This window comes from Coturnix japonica, chromosome 5 (genome assembly GCF_054131305.1).
Source record: "Coturnix japonica strain WE chromosome 5, WE-NBRP24, whole genome shotgun sequence".
In the NCBI taxonomy this organism is placed as follows: domain Eukaryota; kingdom Metazoa; phylum Chordata; class Aves; order Galliformes; family Phasianidae; genus Coturnix; species Coturnix japonica.
Genome location: NC_140667.1, coordinates 30,671,308 through 30,690,737, shown reverse-complemented (window position 1 = coordinate 30,690,737; position 19,430 = coordinate 30,671,308). Strand labels below are relative to the sequence as shown.

Genomic DNA, 19,430 nt, shown 5'->3' with positions numbered 1-19,430 from the left:
TTCTGAAGACTTCTTCAGTGCCTTAGCCAAATTAGACTGATTTATAAACAGAGCAGCCTGTTTCCTCCAATATTCAAAGATTCACAAGCCTTAATCCCTGTACATTTATTTGCCTTTCAATCTTTCTAGTTTCTGTATGCTGAAATGCAAGCAGAACACCCCCAGATTCTCCATTTACCATAGCTCATTACTTGAGGAGGCCCTGCTGGTTTAACAGGCAGACATCAAAATCACAATGGATCTTAAATGGCATTTTCTGAGTGTGCCTTCTGTTCAACCCTTCTGAGTTCACCCAAACACGTGCGGTTCTTGCATGATTCAACAGTATTAGCAGTAAGGAGACATTCACCACATACGCAAAAAAAACTGCAAGCTTGAAAACACTCACTTCACTCTTCTGTAGTTTGAGAAGTGAAGTCTAGCACAGCAAAACGAAAAAAAAAGAATCAGATCTACTTTTAATCTGTGAACAGCTCTCTTGATGAAATCTGTCATGTTTCTGGCTTCTTTTGTTCCTTGTGAAAAGAGCAAAAATGTTATTTTTTCAGAAAGAATTTCCAAATGTTTTGTCTTTCTTAATGTTTCTTTATGATATGGTTCATCACTGCAGGCAAGTCTGTCTCGTTCGTTAATTTTTCCATTGTCAAAACAGTGTAACCAATAGTTTATATCATCACAAGTCTTGGACATCAATCATAATATAGAGATATAGAGACTCCCCATTATGTACAGAATTGTCTGTTCCGGTATGTTTGAAATCCCAGACATGACTGGTTACATATTAATCTGCTGCAATGATCAGCACAATATTCTGTATCGAATTAGTCTATTAATGGCATATGAATTTCTGCATTGCTTTTGTCACTACTTGTAGTTTTCCAGCTGGCATGAAATTAATCGCTAAGCTCACATATATTTTAATGCTCTTTCTGTGAATTTCATATTTGATGCAGTATTTGGCAAGTCCTCTGAAGTTTGGGTTTTTTTTCCAGTGCAAGCATCTCCCAGCAATAACCTGCAAGCCACGAAGACAGCAAACACAGACTGGTCTGCCACACTGGGCAGAATATTTCATTTTTGTCACAAAGAGTACAGCACTCACAAAACTCACTTCTCTAGGCATTTCTTTATCTTTCAGCCGTCTTCCTCCTCTTTACCTGGCAGAGTCTTATCAGATGCCTTCTCGCTAGCCAAAAAAATACAAGATTGAGATCCTCTCGAAACTGTCATCCCTGCTCTCCTGTACATAGCCACTAACCTGGCTTAGCTGAAGAAAGCAAGTAAAAAGAGTAAGGAAAACACTGCTTTTCTTTTTTTTTTTTTTCTTGTTGACAAAGTGTCATAACTATTAAAAATCTCTTTTCTGTAACTGGTTGTGATTGAGACAGCACATTGAATTAAATACTACAGAATGAATTCAGAAGTGTTAACTGAGTTTCGTTGGATTTTTTCCTCCCCTCTCTTAAAGAGAAACTGCATGCTTTTATTCCTCTAGTACCCAATTCTTGCTAGCCCATTTTCCTTCATTATGAATTGTCTGCAGTTTCAGAACATTTGACCAGGGATGTTTTCTTGCTACTGCTCCTAAGGAAGGTCCTTACATCATTGATATTGCCTATCCCCGATGTTGTACACATGTGGAAGATACCTTCAGTTACCACTATAGGACTTGTGAAGCAAAAGAAAGCATTAGCCAAACTTAACCAAAGAAAAAGGAAAGGGAAAACTAATGTTCACCACATGCACTGCCTTGAGAATTCGGATTAACTTGTGCTTTTGTGCTGCTCCTTTGTTTTGGAAAGATGTGTAAGCTGTGATTTTAAATCATTTATAAACTCCTGTGGCTTTAACTTATTAACATACACTGACTGCACAAGAGCACAATTTTAACCTTGAACTGGAACACCAATAAAATCCCTTCCTGATATCAGATATGTTTAATTTCTGATTTTATTGCAGTATTATTCCAGTGGATCCCAAGCACATCTGATTGATGTTACCATAAAAGATCAAAATTCAAATTGAATATGCAATCACATAAACCCCATTGATCACAACAGCCTTGAACTCTGGGAAATTCAGATCTAGATCCAGACTTTGCAGCTGGACTCCATCCCTGCCTTAAATACAAATCAGAATCAAAGTGCATTGCAACTGCACACATAGTTTACAGGAAACATTCAATTCAGCATGCTTTGGTAAGTGTTCCATCTTTTAATTATTCCCAAATTCCAACTCAACTGTTCACACTGATACCTAAATTCAGATTTTTGCTGCCTTTCTGAATCAGCCGTAGCTTCAGCAAGCACACATCACTTCTCTGCAGAGTAAACATTGTGGCAGTGATCTGAATCCCAAGTTCTCCCTACAACTGTTTTGCATCTGAGTAATTGCACCAGCAGTAGTGGGGTTGCTTCCTTGTTTATATGGGGGAGGGATGCAGTTGCAATTGCAGCCCGTGACTATACCATACAACATGAAAAGCCTTTGGGCTATCCTCTCAGCTGGTATAAATAAGCAGAGCTCTATTGGTTTCTGGGTGAATGATATTATAATTCAAATCAGAACCACGGTGTTTGTTTATAGCATAACAAAGTATCACAGAAGTGTGTATCCTAAGCCTTAAAGCACTGCTCTCAAGGGCTGCAAAACCCAAGAATCTGAGCTTGGATTTCAGTGACTCCAGTGAAGTTATGCCTATTTATTTCAGGACAGCAGTGCTGATGTGCACCAGCTGACAATCTGCCTCTAACTCCTAGAGGACAGCAGAACCCAGCTACAGGAGAAGAGGGCAGGGATAGGAATCAGCCAGAGTATAGATCTCTGCTGCTGATAAATAGGTATCAGCCATCTCTTAAACACACAAGCATCTCCCTCTCTCTCAAAAGGAAGACTAGAGAATTACTAAGCACGTGGAAAAATAATACGAAGACTCTTTCTTTAAGGAATCTAACACATGTGCTTTGTTTGGCATAGTAATACAAAGCATTTTCACTCTGAATAACACCTCACTAGTTACTCATTGTACATGTTCACACATACAGTCCTCACAACCCAGAAGAAACTCCCACCTACAATGCCTTTCAGGACAACCCATACATTCAGTTACCTTGCCATCCTATGCTCAGTTAGCAGAAGAAATCACCCTCTCTTCAGCACACCCAAAAAATCCTAAAGCAGTCAGTTGGAATAAGCTCAAAGGACAGTTTCTTCCAGTACCACTTCCATGCTGTTCATCCCCATGGGACACAATGCAGTAAGTAGAATCACTTTACTTCACAACAATTATGTAAGAGAAATCACATGTGGTACGAACAGAACATATAACAAAGAGCAGCAGTATTATATTCAAATAAACCACCGGATATGTCAAAACTAATAACTTATTTACTGTAGTGGACTCAATAAGTTAACAGGTCCAATGAATCTAATGATTTTATTATCCACTTCTTTTTTTTCCTCCTACTCTTCATTGAGACTGGAGCCAATTTTTTCCAGGATTCATGTTTATGCAATCCAAGCATATTGTTATTTGCTACTTTCTGCATCATCATTTTGGCATTCTGAGGAGAGAAGATGATGGTTCTGTCTAAATGTTAAGGGAGGGGTTATCACTGACATGGGAGATTATTAGGTTTGATGCAATATAGAGAACATTCACAGTCAGAAAACAGCATCTTTCATTTTTAGGAATGGAGGTAATTGTGCTTTGTGACAGTGCACATCCTTAAGATGTTATGTATCATCGCGTACTTAAAAAAGCAGTACACTTTTCATTGATCTTTCAGTTTCATTTTGATTTAAAATGCAGATCTTTCCCTCCATTGAAATCTTATCATTTTTATTTTAAAATGTATCGGAAAAAATCCATTTCAGACACATGCAGTGCCATAAATTACTTTTTGTGGTTGAAACAGTATTCGCTTATGTCATGGGCTGAACATCCTCCTTTAATAGAATGCTATTTATTGCCACCAGCTGTGGTGCTTAGCTAAGAAAGTTCTTGACACTGGCAATTGCTTTTTCAGCACCAATGCTTCCGGCTGCTAACCAGCACTTCTCTCTCTCTCCAAATGAAGCCACCCCTCTAAAACTGTTCCTTCTGGTGCACAGACAGCTCCTGTCACTTTTACCTGGCACAGGAGCTGAGGAAAGGGATCCATTCTGAACCTATGACTGGATGAACTCTTAAGACATTTATCTCCTACATATTTTAGAGGCCTTGGCAAATACCACTGACTCAAAAGCTATCAAACGCATTCAGGAAGTTTACCCATCAGTAATGAGGAGGTTCCAAAATTAAGATGCATATTCAGCCTGTGAGCAAAGAGTGCCTTACATAACTAGCCTCAGATTTAGTGAAAGCAAAAGTAGGCAGCAGTCTTCCTCAGGAGGCATCAGCCATGAATTCACCGGTCTCACAAGGCTTCAAAGCAGAGGAAGCCAGACAAACAATTACTCTTATTCTAAAGGACTGTTACTACTCCTGCACAAACACAGTACTGCCATTTTCTTCTGCCTATGTGAATCAGGAGCAATAAGGAGGAGGAGAGAAGTGGCAGTGCCACCAGGTATCCCACTGGGCAGCCAGGGTACCGTGTAAGGTACTTCTGAAAAGTATCAGCACTCACATAGCTCCTGTGCATGCTATCAGTACAATACCAGGGTTTGCATTTGTATGCATGCCTTATTCACAGCTGCACTCCCAAGAAATCATTGCATGCAATTGGTTTCCACTAAGCAGCAATCAGTGGCTGGAGGAGGCTAAACTTATTTGGCATGGAAAGAATTCCTCTCCTCCCTTAGAAAAAAAAACATCCAGTAGGTCGAAGATGAAGGCCTCCCTGCAGTATAGAAGGGATGCCTGTTATACAGATGCCTGAACCACTGCAATCTAGAATATTTGGGGGAGGAAAGATAGGAGAAACAGTCCCTGAGCTTTCACAGTTTTTCTTTGCTCCAATATACATATTTTTATGTACACATATTTGAAAATCCTAAAATACTTCAGCTCTGCAATGACTCTAGTTTGATTCTGCCACATAGTTAACTGGAAAACATTTTCAGTTGTCATAATCTCTATGAAAACTACTGCAGATAGGCTGTTCTGTTTCTTTTAGAGACAGATTACAAAAAGTCGAATCACTTTTCTGCCCACTATGCAATTCCTTTACATATTCAGAGGATATAAGAGACCCAAATGCTGGAGTTATTTATAGGTCAGTGTACAGTTAGTCTTTATTACTTACCTTGCTCCTACAGAAAACTCAAAACAGATGCTAGCAAGTTATGTTTCCCCTTCACATCTTTAAACTGAAGGTATATAAATGCTTTCTTACAAAAGAGTAAAAAACAAACCAGTACAGCAATTTGACTATAAGCGTTAACTGCAACTTCACAGGTTTCATAAAGCACTTCATGAAAATTACTCTTTTCTCTGCATCAGTATTCTCCTTGGGGATGTAATCTGGACCTTACTCTGCCCCATATTCTGATGCAATGCCAGTATCCACTTCTCCATCACTGGAGGAGGTCTGTTCCACTACACTGACCCTGTTCTAGCCTCTTCTTAGCTGGAAGTGCATGACCAGAGATGCGATAACAAAGTCATAAAAAAAACAGGGCCCTTAAACAGCTCTTCTTCCCTGTTCCAGCTGGACTTCTGCCAACTCAAATGGATGACTGAAGGCCAAAATACATTTTAGTGCAACTCTGTATTTAAGGCTAAATTATCCCCTGGATGACCCTAGAGTCAATTTACGGGTGCAAAAACTAATGTACAGTAGAGTTCAGATAGACTTCACAGCCCAGTTTTAGAAATTCCTAGATATGTGGCACTGGAGAGATAACATGGGGGGGGGGGGGGGGGTAGGGAACATGTATAGAACCTTTTTTTAAAAAACATACTTATTTACTGTTTTGTAAAAAAAAAAAATTAAAATTAAAAAAAAAATAAAATAGAAAGCTACTCTGATTTACCATTATACCAAACAAAATCTGGTCTACTGATTTTAATCCATAATATTACTGCTTAGAACAGTACTTTAATTCTTCAGACAAGCTGTCCCACGAGGAGTTTAGCAGTTCAGCAATATAACTTCTTGCCCCTACAAATATAAGAAGTATTTGATTTCATGGTGCATACGTACACACCATGGTAGCAGCAGTGAGTAGTAGCCCCTTTAGCACCTCTAAAGACCTCCTAAGGGTCATCTTCCAGCTTTCCACAAACAATGCTCTGCACTGGGGAGTAAGCAAACGAACAGAAAGAAAGCCTGTATTAGTATACATTCCCTGTTCCTTTCACATGTCAAGAACCTTAAAGAAGGGGCAGAAAAGCTGTCCAAAGTGCAGGGCAGATATATCTGTGTTTAGTTAGTTACCATGTTACATGACAAACTCAGTAAGACACTTGTTTTTGCTTTCCATGTAAGTTGCTTTGCTGCAAGTTCTGGGACTTTTTTTGTAACCCTTTGATAGATGGCAATCCTTCTTGATATTTAATTGGGATTAGATCCCTTGAGGTTCCCTGAGTAGCACTGCACAGAACATGTTTTGGGGGTTTCTTGTTATTGATGTTTGGTTGTTTTTTTTTCCCTCAATGCTCTAATTTTTAACTCACTATTATTCTCAGTTGATTTAAGCTGCCTCAGAAAACCAATAAGCTTTATTCAGTTATGAGGTCATACTTTGAGGAGACAACAGAAAAGATTCAGATTTTCAGATCAAGTCTATTGTAAATCAAATGCATAAAAATCTTTTGAATAATAATCATGCAGGTGCAGTAACATTCTCATTTTATGGTAATATTGTCTTTTTTCCTGCACATCAGAATTTGTATGCATAAATCTCTTAAATGCATCTTGAAAAAAAGTTTTTCTAAAACAACAGCAACAAAAGAGCATAGCCCAGAGGTTGAGAGCGGCTAAAAAAACAAGTTTATGTTGTTGCTGAAGGTAGAAGTGAAGTGAAAAACTGTTAAAGTGAGTTTAGTGTATTTTACTACAATTTCAATAAAAGTTATAGTTATGACCATAAAAAAAATATAGCTAAGACAACTACATAGAGCTATATTGTTTGGCTGTTAATCCTACTTGCTTTCTTGTAGGTTTCACAACTACCCACAGCTTTCCTTTCCAGGAAGCAAAATTTCCCATATAGACATGATGCTTTAGTGTTTTATCACTTAAAGCTGCAACTCGGCATCACAGCAAGTGCCTGTACCTGTTCCATGGGAGCATGAACAGTACTCAGGATTCTAGTGAGGCAAAACAAACAGGCAGGAAGAGACCTTAATGTCACTAACTAAAGAAAAGCCATGTCTCAGCCACAGCGTGCACAGCAGTTGTGACTTGTATCCCAGGCTCCTCCAGCATCTCAGCAAGTGCAGGTACAAGGACTGAAAAGGCTGCTGGAGGTGCTTCCCTGCACACAGCTGGTCAGCATGGCAAACAGAACTTTATTGGTTCCCTAGAACACAGTCCCCACCAGCAGTTTGAATCAACTACAATGCCCAACCATTGCATAAGACAACTTCTGTCCCATTCACATCGCTAAATCAGTTGTGCTAGATATTTATACTAAAGCCTTAAAGAAACCCCTACACCAGTTTGCCTGTTGAACAGCTCTAAAGAAATAACGTGTTCAGCTATGTTATAGAAGTGATTTTTATGCTGGTGATTCCAAAAGCAGAGAAGTAGGGCAAGCTTTTTTTCTGCCAGAAGCAATCTAACCACCTATCCAAGAAGCTTAACTGAGCAGCCTACTTTCTAGATACAAGCATTCAAACTTCCCATTAAGTTACTGTCAGAGACTTTCCAGAATCTTTTGTACTGACCTATATTTAGCAAATCTATATCTAGCCCTAAAAATGAAGCACTGGTACAATTATAAACTGTAAGCCCAGCTTTCAGCAGTAATCCAAAATGGATGCACTTTATGCCTGACTTGAAACAGTGGATGTGCCGAGTTTCCAGAAATATCTCAGGATACACCTTGAAAAAAATTTGAACGTTATCTGAGTACTCCAACAGAGAAGCAACAAAGCAAAAAATATTCCTGCTTACAGTAAATACCTTTGATCGGTCCACTTGGGAATGGCAAGATTGTTCTGTTGCTTTATGACAAGAACATGAACACAGCAAACATGAGTAGTAATATGTTGAAATCTTAAAGTTACAAAAATGCCATTAAAAGCAAGAACAGCCCAAAATTAACATAATCCAGACCAAAACAAAGCATATATCATGCAGGTAGGAACCCACAAAACACAAGTTCACATGAGGGGGAAAACACTGCAAATTATGTAAGGGTAAACAAAAATTCTCTCTTGAAAAGTTGATGCAGTTGGAAAGGCATCTCTGAAAGGAAAGTAAAGAATGATGGGCAAATAAATAAATCACTCTATTGAGAATAAAACCAGATTGTTATAAGTTAATGAAAGTTAGGAGTTTCAAATGCACTTTTTCTTCTGATTCTTGTCTATTTTATACAATTTTGCTGTATTTCCGGATGACCTGAATAAGCTAGTCTACACAACATATACATCAAGACACAACTCAGGAATCGCAAGATGGTTCTACTAAATAATTCTATCAAAGTTTAACTTGGATGCAGCTGAAAACTCAGTTAAATGCATGTAATACAACAGAACATTTGAGTGCTTTTTTGGACTGTAGACTTGTCTATTATAAAATTCCTGTTCCAAAAACATTCCCTGGAAAATCAACTGCAGCATCAAAGTGTACAGAAAGAAGTAAGAATAGAGTTTAATGTGAAGAATGACAAGTCAGTGTTAATGAGAAAAAAGAGTCCATACTACAGATACTCACAGCCAAAACCAACAAACTTACTTCCACTAGGACTCAAAGAATAAATTTTAATGCAAGTTCTGGCATTACCAAAAGCCACAGAAAGGAGGCTGCTAGGGCTGGAAATGAGAAAATACTTCATCTTCAGACAGAATACTAAGTCCATTCCAAAGCTCGCTTGCATTACTGGAAGCCTTTCCACTGTCATCAGTAATACCGTTTTTTTCCCTGTTTTATTTCCTTCCTGCTTTCAATATGGAAGGGCAGGTATCTTCCACATAACACCAAGAATTAGAAAGATATACTATATTATACTTATGAAATAATTTCATAAATGCATACATCAGTATTTTCTACAGCATTATACATAATCCAAACTACACTTCTGAAGTAAATAAACAGTAGAAACTGTGCCTTAATTCCACCCCTTCAGTATTCAAATACTCTTCTGGGAAAGAAAAAGAGGAAAAAAATGCTTCCACAGTTTCTCTAAATGCCATACTAAAGTTCTAGTACTCAAATAACATTATAGTTTGAGAATAATGTAAAGCAAGAAAAGTACAGAAAATACTAAGAAATAACAGTGATGAACCAATATTCTATCAGTTTAACCAGAAATGCTGTTAGATGCAGTACTTTAGTAGTATGAATAATATTGTATGTTACATAACAGTTTTGATGGAGCTTTATTTAAACAAAAGAATATGCTGATCATTCTGGGAACATGAGGTTCTTTAGGATACAAAGCACTGTTGGTGTACCTCAAAATGTCTCCTAACATTCGTAATTTGAAAGTAGTCACCAGTTAACCCTAGCCACAGAAGAAAATTTCATCAGTACTCATGAGGCTTCCTTAGGCTTGCAAATCACAAGTCACAGGTTGATTCTCACCTTACTGCTCCTAAACTTTAGGAAAAACAAAGATCTGAGTGCATCAATAAAGCCCAGCAACATGCTCTGCAACAAACCCTTTCCACATACGCTAACAGCAAAAGAGATCATTCTCAGCATGAAATTTTACAATTTTAACCCAAGTAGGAAAAGCCCTTATGATTTTGCTCACACATATCATTTCTCATGTTTGCAGTTATGGTGAATACTTCAAGTGAAGCATCATAGAGAGCCCATGTGCCTCCATAAGAGCTCCTGTGAGACATGTGTCCATAAGTGCTGCAATAATAGTGCAGAGACTGCCTTCAGGCTGGCCCACACAACATTTGTAGAATTGTAGGACCATAGAAATCTCAGGCTGGAAGGGGAGTTCAATTCCTGGCTCAGAGCAGGGGAGTCTGTTCTAAGCCTACAGCCTGCTCTGCTCCAGGCTGAACAAACAAAAGGACCCCAGCCATTCCCATACATCTTACCCTCCCAACCCTGTACCACCTTTGTAGCCCTCCTTTAGATGCTCTCTAATAGACTTATGGCCCTGCTGTACTGTGGTGCCCAAAACTGCACACAGAGCTTAAGGTAAGTGCACACTAACATAGAGAAGACAACAGTCCCTCCCCTTGGCCAGCTAGCAATGCTAGCCTACAACTAGAGGAGCTCTCTCACCTAGCTTACCCAAATCCTAACCAAAAATACAACTTGAGATGCCTTTGTAGAAGCAAGAACAGCTCAGAGGAATCTCACCAAAGGTGCACATACCCCAGCCAAACCACAGAATACAGCTGAGGAGACCAGTGCTGGACACATTAGCCCTTACAAGCTATGCTTACCTCAGAGCAAAGGTCAAATAGAAGCTGCCCAGCAGCAGGAAGCCTGGGGAGGATTTCCTCTTGACCTTTAAAGCCAAATACCTGCTGAGCTTCCAGGTCTTTTACTAGTACTGCAGGGAAAAAGAAATCTTCCTTGTAAAAGTCCTTCTTAAAAACTATGGCCTGCATCATTATCAACCAGGTGCTGAGAGCTGCAAACAATCATGTGTTAATTGCTTAATTGACTACCCTGGCATTAATGAGGGGAGAGTGCCATGGGTTGGCTTTTTATGGAGTCAGGTTTAAGGCTACTCCAGTAACAAGGAATAAAGGAAGTCCATGAGAAAAGCCTTTTTTATCCAAAGATAAGAACTATCTTACCTAGCCTTTCTCTCTGAGTGACTAGTAGAGTGTGTGTGAGGAAAAGAATAAAAATAGGACAAGGATCTGATAACACTTTTGGTCATATAACCTCTCGGGCTTTCTGCACTACAGGAGCTTCAGTAACCACAACAGATTTCGCCCCATGCTTGAGTCATTAAGGTTCAAAAATAGCTAATAGCAACCCTACTTTCAAAAACACCAGTGCACAATGACTTGTGTCTAGTGTATGCAGGGAACCTGACAGCTATTTACAGCCATTTAGAAGGATGAGGGAGCCTATTGCCCATATGTACTAGAAGACTATGTAATAAATGTGGACTAAAAGTTATCATTTCAATCTAGATTATTAGAAAAAACAGCACTTCATCCATCAAATTTACATCTGTCCTATCTGAGTCTTTATCAGCATAGTTCTGTGCTATGTAAGCAGAACAACAAAGAGAATGGCAGTAGCTCCGGGAGCTGAGATAAGCTTCTACTGTGCCTATATATGCATATGTATGTTTAGCATAGAAGAGATTTTATGGCCATGTAGTTCCTGTTAGTGCTAAGCATCAATCAAGCATGACAGATTACTGCATAAGATCAGGTTGTTCTTGCAAGTAGCCTGTTTCCATGAGCATAAGAACTTCACTGCCTCTGAAAGAATAAAATGATTGGAGTTGGGGCTTTGGTAGGTGACAGTGCAGCCTGCTGTCCTCTCTAATATAATCTGTGATGTATGCTTGGCTCCCTGCAATGCTTTGATAAAAGTATTAAGTTCACTGTTTTCTTAGTGGGAATCAGTTAGCAACACTGTGTTATATCCTACTTGAATACAAAACCACTGTGTTTAACCATGAATGTGCTAGGGAGTTCATTTTAAATTCCCTTACTGTACACATCACATTTTATTTTTTCAATTAAACTGATTCAGTACAGAATACAGCATACCTATGTTTCCTTGAGTACTCTCATAGGTAATTGAACATCTGGAGGTAAAAAAAGCAATAATAGAGAAGAAGAGATAACACAGAGGTTCTTCATATTATTCTGAACAAAATTCCACACTCCCTACATACTGCTTGAAAGAGAATATATAGAACAAGGGGTTATGAAAATGTATAAATATATTCAAGGGGAATTCTAGGGTGCCATTTCTACCATCTGCAAGACGTGCTTCTCTTCTGGGTTCTAACTTCTGTTGCTTAAATAACTATAATATAAAGCGAATGTTACATTTTTGCTGCTACTTATACCACACACATCTCAAAGCTTTGCTTATTCTTAATGAAAATTGGATTTAAAGTATTTACTTTCCAGAATTTTTAGCATCTTCAGGAACTTTCTTTTCAGGAAAAGTCCTACATCAGTACATCAGTGTAGGGAATGTAGGAGGTAGGGAAAATAATAAAAGGGTTGTCTATATACTCTGTATGTGTCCCGCCTGGTGAAAGGCAGTGAAGAGCTTGTCAGTGATCTCTGTGGTCTACAGTCACTCCCCAGAGTTTTGATTATTACTTTTTTAGATACTTCACACATAAAAGTAAAGCTGCCTTCACTGATGTTGACTTGTTTGTGTTGGTCTTGCTCAGAGCAACACAGAGTCTCAGTGATCTTGCTTAATTTGCAAGAGTGTTTGCACTGATGAGCTGTTCTGGAAGGACACAAAAGTCATGAGTGAATATTTCTCCACTGCCAAACACCATTCTACTCCTTTTCATCTTCCTCTCTTAATGGAGAAAGTTAGCACAATCAGACTTATGGTTATTACCTCCTGTGCCCATATCTATCTGTAGGTGCCTGTGTGTAAATGTAAATAAACTTGAGATCTGCTCTTATCTCATTTGGCCTTAGAAGTATTTTAGGAACAAAAGTATTATGTGAAATACAAGCATTTGTTTCTTTCTTTAAAGATCTCTGCAGAATTCCTATAATGTAGCGTTGTATAATTTTCACATACCTAATACATTTTATCTATCTCGTATTTCATGAACATAAATGAATTCTGTTTCAGGAAGAAACTATGTAAAAACTGTAACAATTAGCACAATTTAAGAAATGATTTGTGTAAAAAGAGTTTATTCAGGTGTCAGTGGAAAAATGAGGCACAAAACCTGTAAGCCTTAACTCACAGGTGATGAGTTAGATCACTGCTGCTTCAGAAATATCGCCTCCTTACCTGTTTTCTGTAATATATTTAGGCATACAAAATAGAGCACTTTCCTGTTATTTTCTGTCTTGATATTTCATTTTCAAGATTCAAACCAAGCAGTTAGCCCATCTCTCCTGAATACATATACCAACATCGGTATCTGAAGATGCATTAGTAGAAAATCATTAACCCAAATAGCAGCAGAAAAGATGACTGGTAAAAGAAAACAATGTTCTGAATTTATTCCCATATATCCAGATGTTTTCTGTGCTTCACACACCAAGACTAGCTGTGACAAACTGCTGAGAAGGCCTGGCCAAATTCTGCTGCTAGTTTAATTGTAATAGGTTGCACATCTGTGTTGAAGCTAAACTTCTGATTGAGGAATGACACTGTGCCATTGTATCATTAACAGCTGGGACCTTCTCACAGCCTACTCTATCACACTACAGAAATGGCAAACACCCCACATTTATAAAGAAGGGAAGCATAAAATAAGTTTGGATAACACTTTTTCACCATGTTACCAGTCTTCAGGAATGCAAAGAACTCTTGGTGAAAGAAACAAGTGCTGTAAACAAGGTGTGTCTAGGGAGCAATATAATGTTATGGGCAGCTCCTCTAGTGGCCATTGCCCAATCAGTACCTTGTTTGCACTGCTGCATCCATGAAAGTAAGTTGTTGGTTCAACTAGCTTGTAACTGCTACAACTCTCAACGTTCTGCAGCCTTGAAAGGTGGTTGGTCTTCTGTGAGTAAAAATACAGTGCTTGGTTCAGTTTATTTTTTTCATTTAAATGGACTTGTGAGGTGCATTATCTCCTTAGGAATAGGCACGGTGTCCAATGAGAGATTCAAATGATGGTTTGACTTCATTAAAGTCCTTCCACAGCTGGGATATAGTTGCCATTTTTTAACTGCCAGGAAAGAAATTAGAACTTTTGTTTCTACAACTAGGGCAAAGCTCACATATGTAAGGATAAAGGAAGGATTTGCTGAGATCTGTTTCATACCAGCTCCTGAGAGTTTTTTTCTCAGTTCACATGCACTTTTCAGCAGTGTTATTCTTAGTCCTCAAGACTAGAAGCGTGTGGGAGCATAGAGGAAATATGTATGTTCTTCCCAGCCCTCCACTGGACAGAGCCCAAATTCCTTGGTGTGGAAGGGATGAGAGGTTCAGAATCGGAAGAAAGGCTTCTGGAGGACGTGGCCAACTGGAAGAGAGAGATCAGTGTGTGGAATCCTTTCCAAAGATGAATCAGGGTGAAATGATTTTACATGTTCTTTCATTGTCTTTCCCACCTTGTAAACATTCCCAAAGCCTGTCTGTGAGCCATGCATAAAGGAGTGCTAATATCCATATGTCAGTATTGGAAATGGTTTCTCCCACACCTAAAGAGCCAAGTTCATCCTGTATGTAACTTCTCACTTCAATAGCTCTACAGAAGAAAGGATACTGGCTCAGTTAGTCCACCCAAAGGCTTTAGATTCTTCTGAAAACAGCTGCTTTCCTTGTGGGCTGGATGAATCACCACAGGACTCAGTTGCTTGGGCCTTTGCAGTGGATTCCACCACACTTTTCTATGCAGTTCTGCCAGCAAATATCTAAATTATCTGGACACCATCTGCTTGGAAGTCCTGAAAACAGCATTGTAAAAGTTCAGGACAGCAGAGCAGCTCTTGTTCTCGATTCTTAAATTATATCCATCAAATGTGTATTTATGCTGTGTATGGATTGTATTTATCCTATTAGAAGAGATTTTTTATTAGCTGCGATTGTCAGGAAGGATTTTTATTCTTTCTGATACATCTATTGATGCTCAGAAAGTGGTGAATGACTATTCATTTTTCTTGGCTCAGTCAACAGCTAGAACTAAGATGTAGGTCAGGGTGAACTGATGCACCTACAGGTATTAAATTGCTTTGGTGTCTGGTCAGTACCTCTTGATCATACAATCAGAAAATGCTGAGTGCCAGCTTTGCAGTAAAAATGGAATTTCACCCTGTGGTCAGACCTGCAGGGAGTTTCAGAGAAGCTGAGGGGGAAAAAGTGTAGGATCATATGGGAATGTTGTTTAACAAATTCTCCTCTATTACAATGCTTTGACACTGGTGGTAACTTCCAGTCTTACATTCTTATGTTCTCAAGCCTTGCTTACAAACAAATTCCTCTTGACAATCTGATGGAGCTTCAGTTCACAATAGAGTGTCACCAGTTAGACAATTTTTATTCTCTGTTACTGTGCTATTGTAGACAGCAGGATACTGTTTCAGTATTACCTGTTGAGATTTTTTTATTAATAATCAAATAAACTTTGGGCTCCTTCAACATTAGATGCTATAAATTCAAAGATCTGAAAACAACATTCATATTCTTTAAGCAAATGTTGCACTGTAGGATGCAGAGTTACAAATGTAATTGCGAATGTGTACAAATGTCAAGTTAAAATAGTCTGCCTGGGCCTAAAGCTCTCTTCCAATAAGTATAACATCAGACAATACAATTAGTTTAAGTAACAGAGGAAAGACCTTTAGAGTGAAAGGAAGTTATTTTAATTAAACTAGAGCTTTTTCTAAATTTGCTTTTGAGCTGTATGCAAAGCAGTTTCCATTAGCTGTCCTGAGCAAGAGACAAACAAGATAAATCTGACAGACTCTTGGACACTGAAATGTATATACAAAACTAACTCTATTTTGTGTGTGCATGTATGTGACAGAAAGAAAGAGGGAAGCTCTGATGGAAGTGGAAATATCTATTTCAGTTTCCCTGTGCCCAGATATGGGCATGAGGAAAACTCATTTTTATAGCCAGCCTTTCCTACAGTACTTAAGGAATAGCATCTTTCTTTCTTCCTTCCACGGTCTGTTGCACAGTACTGTGTATAGTGTTAGATTAAGGCTTCTTCAAGGTGTTCTTTCTTCTTCTCATTCTACCTAATGCGATAAGGCAGGACGTAGTTTTTGTTGTTTTTTTTTTATTTTTACCAGGAAAAAGTGGAACTATTTTTTTATCCTTAATCTGCAAATGCCTTTGTCTCTGCATGTTTTTTACACAAATCCATTAGCAAATTTTTGATTTCTTTCACTTTTAACTGTATAAAAAGCATCTTAGGCACCTAACATACTAATCGGAAGATCGCTTCTACTAGTTTAGGTATCTAAATGTCTTCTGTAATGAATGTGCCCACACCTGTCAATTTATCTCCCACTTTTGTCTTGAAGTCCTCTTCCCCAGCTTACTTCATCTAATTCTATGACAAATAAGTTGAATGAGTAGATTCTGAAGTAGAACAGGACAGCCAGTACAGGACAGCTAAAGCCAAAATTTTCTCCTGTGAAAAACTTCACACACAATTATCTCTGTGAAACATTTTAGATCCTAAACTGAAAGATCTTGTTCAACCCAGAACCTGCAGATGATGGCAGCAAATACAGCAGTGTGTCTGCACATTCCTTCCAGGATTCCTTGCAGTCCACATCAGTCATTTATTCTAAATTAGGAATGTATTTGCTCTGTGCTTGCTCGATAGTGAAGAAAGGCAAGTACCTTAAGAGAAGTGTGTCTCTTGGCATGCCAGTCTTTCTCCATTGACAACCAAGGAAGTCTCAAGCTGTTTCAATCCCATAGTTCAGATACAGTACTTGAAGAATCTGCTGCAGTGCTAGGGCTCATAATAAAACTGAAATCTACTGTAAAATCTTGCAAGTATGATATAAGTCACATGTCAAATTACATATACTGACAGTGATGTCTTCATGTGGTGGAATGCACATAACACATGCATTCACATGTGTTTTTTTGTATGTGCTTATACTACAACAACAACAACAAAAACAGCCTGGTAACATAGCCTGTGAAATAATGAAACCATTTTTTTTAAAGATGTGGGAAATATTTAAATGCAGATCTCAGCATAAATTATTTTTCAGTTTGTACGGAGTGAAATACCAGTTCCAAAACCAATCAAATTCAATATAGCTTTTGTTCTAATTGAATGTGAATCTGTGGTGAGACCATTTTGACTTGACAGAGTAAGAATTTAAAAGAAAATTAAATTAAAATACCTAGTGGTAATAAGAGAAACTTTACTACTGACCTCTGTAACGATTTATTGCCAAGACTCATATTGTCAGTGACATCCAGGATCAACAGTGCATGCAAGCAGTGGACTCAAAATGAAACTGTCTGTTTTTGGCAACAAAATATTCTGAATTTAGCAAAGGCATATGTTTCAAACTCAAATGATTTCATTTCAAATTAAAGCAAAAAAAAAAAATAAATGTTTTGAAGTCTAGTCATTTGATAATCATTTGCTTTAAAATAAGCAACATATTTCTATCTAATGGGATCCACATCTCTAACAAGTGAACCAAAGTGTGACAAACAAAAAAACAACCTGCTCTTAAATATAATTCCAAAATAAATTACATCTAGTACTTTTTTGTTGTTGTACTCTGTTTTCCTCTTTCAGCCACCTGTAGAACTCCCACAATTTTTTCATTGCTACAATGACAAATGCTATGAGAAAAGACCTGGTCCATTGCCAGAAATCTACTCCAGACTTCAGTATATGTTTCTGCTTTCAAGAGTCAATTGTTTTCCTTCTCTCCCAGGGGCCACTAGCTACCTTATTACCAGAAAGAATGACCCCTTGACAGTGCAATTGAGATCCAGAAACTCAACAAAATTGTAACCCCCTCCAGTGGCATCAGAATTCTAATCAACAGCAGAGGGTCTGGAAGACAAATGTACTTGTGTATAAGGCCACCATATTAGAAAGAGGCTTCTCTACTTGCAAAGAAACCTATTTCTATTTCGTTTCTCTTGATATTTTTATTACCCCCTTTCTTGTAACCTTTTCATTGCTAGTGTTCTTAAGGTAGAAGGGTTTTCACAGCATGGGAGTTATCTGTACTCAGTTTACACAGTTTGCTGCCTTTTCCTTCTCTTGCAATCTATTTCCTGAAGTATACAACTGGACAGGGGAGCCCCCTAGTTATTACTCTATTAGTTATTTTTTTCTCTTATTCAGCTGAACCCTCTAGCAGAACAATTGTTCCAGCACTGTGTTTATTGCTATGTAGAAAATGCAGAAAAGGAATCCCCAACCTTGAAACTGCAGTGAAAATTAAGTTGGTGTCTTAAGGTGAACACGATAGAGAATACACCTTGCACTTGTAAGGGTACCCAAGCTGTGTTATACAATATTATTTCTCAAATGTAATTACTACTAAAAGCACTCAACTTATTTGCTGGATCCTTTTCTGTGCCCAGATTTGAGAATCTATTATTGTTTCACATAAATGCATTGAGATAAATACATGCAAATCGGGTTTGGAGCACAAGTCCCTGGTCTAGCTGTTACACCTGCATGAAAATCCTTGCCACAGAGCCTTAAGGTCAGCAGAAGGCATGCCACTAAACTGCCCAAAAGAGTTTTGAAAATATTAGCAAACTTTATGAGAATCTCAGGTTGAGTTAAAAGTTTTAAGTATGCCTTTACTTGTGAGTGTAGTGCAAGGATTAGCTAAAGGAACTTTTTTAAGATTAGCCAACCAAATCTGATTCCTGTTAAGTAAAAATTTTGAGATACTTCAGATGATTGCAGGGAAAAAAGTTTCCAAAGATAATGGAAGGACAAAAACACCTAAAAAATACAGACAGAAACAATCAGAATGGCAGAACATAAACACACCAAACCTCATGGCCCTTAAGAGAGATTTGGGTGAGCGCAGGAATTTGCAGACACAGGAGTCTTACAACAAGATCCTGGCCTTAGACACGGTGTCCCACCAAACATGGACAGGGGAGAAGGGAAGGAGGACAAGAAAGCATGAGGGGGAAAGAAAAAAAAAAAAAAAAAAGAAAAAAAATATATATTTTTTACCTTTCTCTGATAAAAGTTCTCCTGTGGTGCAAGTAACAAAGTAGAAAGTATCAGGACCCCTGAGTGACCTTTGGACAGAGCAGAAGTTTGCCAGCCTGTCAAATAACAGCACCAACAATAGTGAAGTGATTTTCCTGCACCATCTCACCAAGAGGAAGCCCCATGTGCTTGCTCCACTTTCCCTAACAGGCCACAGCATTTGTGCTACAGGCAGGCAGGAGGGGGGCTGCTATACAAAAGGCTCTTCCACCCCATGAGTCAGACCAAGATAGCCCAGCAGGGCAGCTAAAGTGATTTTCAGGTGAGAGTAGCGACTGAGCCGCCCCTTTGCAAGCAACCAGAGTACAGGGAAAATTGCTGAGCATCAAAGCCATAAGTAATAATCAAAAAGGGAAAACTGAAAATTATATCATTTGACACTTTTCACCCAAAAGTGTATTGACTCTTCTCATCTTACAGTTTAGGGTCATATCTCTTTAATTTTTGCGCAGAAATGCAGAAGCAAGTTACACAGATTA

At 38.4% G+C, this 19,430-nt stretch overlaps 1 protein-coding gene across 5 annotated transcripts in view; it reads right to left on the bottom strand.

Moving 5' to 3' along the window:
* LOC146760743 (uncharacterized) overlaps nt 1-19,430 on the bottom strand; it is a 136,825-nt gene that overhangs the window by 105,261 nt on the left and 12,134 nt on the right. Inside the window, exon 1 of one of the 5 annotated variants that reach the window (XR_014947179.1) lies at nt 10,529-10,640. The exons of 2 other annotated variants lie outside the window; for them this stretch is intronic. The gene's annotated coding sequence lies outside the window, so the exon portion shown is untranslated. Of the gene's footprint in view, nt 1-3,109; nt 3,231-5,249; nt 5,380-10,528; nt 10,641-19,430 lie in introns of those variants that run through there. 2 more of the 5 variants (XR_014947177.1, XR_014947178.1) reach the window with 2 other exon arrangements.